This window comes from Nicotiana attenuata, unplaced genomic scaffold (assembly GCF_001879085.1).
Source record: "Nicotiana attenuata strain UT unplaced genomic scaffold, NIATTr2, whole genome shotgun sequence".
NCBI classification, from domain to species: domain Eukaryota; kingdom Viridiplantae; phylum Streptophyta; class Magnoliopsida; order Solanales; family Solanaceae; genus Nicotiana; species Nicotiana attenuata.
In genome coordinates, this window is record NW_017670606.1 from 136,427 (window position 1) to 141,199 (window position 4,773).

The following is a 4,773-nucleotide window of genomic DNA, read 5'->3' on the forward strand; positions in this document are numbered from 1 at the left end:
CGATTTAAGGTCCAGGCTTTTCAATTCATGATCCATAATCCTTGCACCCTTTTTTTAAGTTATCAAGAATAGCATATTAATCATATTGAGATATACTTTCCACGCATATGAGGTTGCAGCACCAATTCAAGTGAAATAACAATCAGTACAACAATTCAATTTTGATCTTACCGTATTCACACAGCCACCAATAAAGCTCAATTTCTAAAAGACGGGGTTTTAGCCATACATACCTCAACCGAGCTTTCCTGAATCCTATAACATTCCGAAATGTTCGCACTTCAATCTATTTAAGCAATATAGCACAATTTAACTCATAACCAGAAAAAAGATCATAATCTAGGCTCTCTTGAGCATTTTATCGAGCATTTAGTGTTCATTAAGGCCTTATGGTTCTTTTATGCAAGATTATACTAGCCCGTTACCCATTCCTCTTTATTTATAGTTCCCCATATTCTTCAAGAACACATGCATGCAAAGCAATCCACAATCCCCCTTATCCCCATGAATTACCTCACTAATGACCCCTTGTAGCTATGTGTAAAAATAAGAGCTGAGGTGATGAAGTCTTACCTCTTGGGGAGATGGTTTAGGTCTCTCACTTGACTATCTTCAATGATCTAACAAGAATTCATGGAGTAATTTTGATGGGAAGCACTTTCTTTCTCTTAGACCTCTCTCTCTTACTCCAAAAGTGTCGAGAAATAGGCTCAAAATGAGCTATTGCACAGGATATAACGTCAGGGGGTCGGGTTTAAAATTTAGAAAGTTGGAGCCTCGACTCGGATCTGCGATCGCAAAGCTGACATGCGGTCCGCATAATGGACCGTAAAAATGCTTCCCAAAAACTGGACACACTGTTTGGGTCTACGGCCGGAATGCGGTCCGCATACACGTTCTGCGGTCGCATAATGCACCGCAGAACTGCCCTTCACAAAATACTAAGGAAATTTTTGCGACGACTATGCGGTCCGCATATTGGTTATGTGATCGCATAATCATCACATTCTGTGGCAAAGAGCCCATTCGATGGCATCCGCGCCTGCTTAAATTCACTCGACCGCATAGTTGACCTCAAAATTGACCAACACACTGACTCACTCTGCGGTGGATATACGGTCCGTATACCTGATATGCGACCGCATTCTCGACCGCATAATTGCACTTTTCTGAAAAACTTTAATTCTTGAATTTTAATGCATAGATCAGTACACCTAATCCTAACGTGGCACTACGAGATTCGGGTTTTGAGTGGAAATTTTTCACGGGGCCTTACAAAGAAGGCCCAACTTCCTCCTCCTCTTCATCGCTCTCCTCTGACGCCTCAGAATCATCACTATCAGGTGAACCGGGTGCCACCGTGTTTTTCCCAGTGGTCACTTTGGATGCCCGGAACTTTGTTTCTTTCTTCACCTTGCCATCCACATTGGGGTTCTGTGGCACCCCTACGGCCCGACACAACCTAGTGATCAGGGATGGGAAGAAGAACCCATACCTCCTCAGCGTTGAACGGATGAACATCTCAGATTGAATAACCTTGGCCACATCAAAATCATGGTCATTCACGAAGCACCAGATCAAAGTAGCTCTCAGACCATTTACCTAAGTGGTGTTGTGGGACGGCAGCAATCGACTATTGATGATGTACAACCAACACTTTCCTGCAAAGGTGAGTGAGGCTGAGTGCAACTTCGATCCCGGTACAATCCACACTACCTCTTTGTCTGGTACACAGATAGTTCTGAAAAACAATTGCCAGTTTGTTGGTTCTCGCTGGTAAGTATCATAGTAATCCACCTCCCCAGTGAATACAGGCAAGAGATACACTCTCCTGATGGCTTCAATCGAGGCATTCACCCTTATTTGTCGCACAGTGCAGATGTGATCCTCATGTTTAGAACAGTTGGCGTAGAATTCCCTAACAAAGCATCAAGTTACCGTCCTCCGGCTCTTCGAAGAAGATGTCTAGCCTGCGCCTAATCAACTCCCTATACATATTGGGGCACTCAGCCTGGAGGGATCCCATGTCAACTCCCCTTTCCTGTACAGTCTTTCTAATAGCCTTCCAACTGAAACGGTCTTGGGCAGCACTGGAGACAAACTTGGTGCGATCAAACTGAGCTGAACTGTCCGGTGCCCGTGCCCGGGATGAGCCTCCATGACCACTTGATGAGGCACCGGTAGTGCGTCTCTTCTTTGAAGATCTCATGGTACCTACACAACAACCACCACTATCAATAATTGGCGGAATATGTGAGCCAAGGGCGGTTACTCAGACTTCACCCACACCATTGGCCACAATTAATACTAAAAAAAACTCATTGTGGCAATTTAACAAACACCTACTATGCATATGCCCCCCAGTGTACCCAAAGACTCAATTAAACTTCCATCTTTCACAACTTAACAATGTCTTCCCCAGCCCAACCAAATCTAATATCCTCACATGCCAACATATATACAAACAATCGAAAACAAAGATAAAAGTACCAATAACTTCTACTATCTTACACTTACAGTAGAAGAAAAAAGAATGAAAAAAAATTGAAAAGAACTATAAAAAAAAAAGTAGAAGCATGTTACTTACTTGAACATCTTGTGAGAATGGGGTTTGGGTAGTGGTTAAGTAGAGAAGAGGGAGAAGGAGCGGAGATTTGGTGAAGTAAAAAAATATTGGAGAGAAGAAGGGGGAGGGAATCGCTGTTTTTGATTTGGGGAAGGGGGAGGGTTTTAGATTGTTTTTGTTAAGGGGGAGGGAAAAGAAGTGGGGGAGTGGGCGGATGGGGGGGGGGGGCTAAAAAAACAAACTAATTAAAAAGCGAATAAGACAAAAGAAAAGAAAAGAAAAAATAAAATAAAAAAATTATTCTAATGAACAAGAACGGCGCCAGATCCGCGGTCACGTCCGCGGCCACGGACAGAGCTTATGCAAAATCCGCGGTTAATCCGCAGTCAGATGCGCGGCCACGGATTAACCATCCTGAATTTTTTTTTGCTTTTTGCACTTTCGCCTATCTCCGGGATAATTTTGTCACCCCGAGTCCTTCTGCTACGCATACTTTTGTTCCTGCACTTTAGTAGATCAATCGATATTGTTAACGTTCAGTTACAAAAATAAGAACAAAGAAAAATAATGGGTTGCCTCCCAAAAAGTGCCTAATTTAACGTTGCGGTGTCGCGCCCCCTTTTTCTCACGAAATCGGGTTTCGACATTTCCGGGACAACTCCTTTCCTTTTGGGATGGGGTAAGGGATTTGAAGAGTCGCCACCTAACGGATTAAGGTGCGTTAGGGCACCTAAAGCCATTAACTCATATAACTAGTTTACATCACCAGAGATCGGGTAAGGGCTCGAAATTACCTTGAGGGGAAGGTGTTAGGCACCCCTCGACGTCCAAAACGGTGGGTCCCGGCCGAACTTAAATTAAGTGAATTAGTCTTATGAAACAATTTAGACAAATAGATATTACTTTAAAACAGGGATCAAAGGGGTCCTAGGTTTTTTAGCCTATAGGATCATTTCCATGCAATACTTGGTAACTTTCCCCAAGTTGGGGTGCTAGACATAGCATTAGCGCACGGGTCATCATTTTCTTTACTACCCAATTACTATCTTTCAGTTGTTACCTAAGCGTTCTAGTAGCTTCTAACTCGTGCCTTATGCGTGCACTACCCGTCCCTTTTCTATGGTCCTGGAGGTGTTTAGGACCTCTATTTAGGGTGGTTCAAGACTGACCTATGTTGCTTAAATGATGAAAAACTAGGCGACAAACAAAATTCAAATAGGACTATCATGTAAGGAGCAGATAAAGGCTCATGTTAACCTCCACAAATAGACAACAAATGCACGCAATTAAACAGACAACTTTATTGATTTAGGATCCTATAGGCAGGATATCTAGATGAGCAGAAAAAGAATATAAAAAAGCAACTTATTAAAACGAGCATTGGGACCTACGGGCTTGCCTACTGATTTGATTAAGTTCTGAATCTGGGCATGTTTCAAGCAGCACGAGATCACAGTTTTTGGCCCAGGATTCTTATTAAACCTACAGGTTTTCCTACTGATAACCAGAACAGAATCCTATAGGCATGATGTCTAAAGGTTGATTAAAGACCTACAACATGATTTCTATGTGAATTACTAATTTTTAACTCATGAAAACAGGTTTTATCTCTTTAGATCCTATAGGCATATTTTTTCTAATTCGCGGAATCAATTAACCCCTATAGACATGGTTTCGAGGTGTCAAAACTGATCTGCTTATCTCCTATCGGCATGATATTAAGTTGAAACTGATTTTTACCTCCTATAGGCATGATATCTAAGTTAAAACTGATTTTTTACCTCCTATTGACATGATATCTAAGTTGACACTGATTTTCACTTCCTATAGGCATGATATCTATTAATCGTACGTGGGCAGAATTTTAAACAACTTGCCAGGAAGGTTATTATTCAAACAGATAGGATCCTATAGACATGGTTACTAATGCATTAAAATGCGTGCATGGATCCTATGGACAGGGTTTCTAGCATGCGAGTGAAGTACAGAATAAAGCAATCAGAAAGTCCTATAGGCCTGATCACTAAACAAGTAGTAACATTTACATAATCATCGATAAGCCTACAGGCAGGATTTCTACCCGAGTTTCAGGCAAAGATATAGAAAAAAACTCCCCTAGCTTTTACTAATAAACCCCGGATCTGCTTATTACAAAGATTATTACAGCCCAAAATGAATAAATAACAGTATCCATTACACAATAGGGA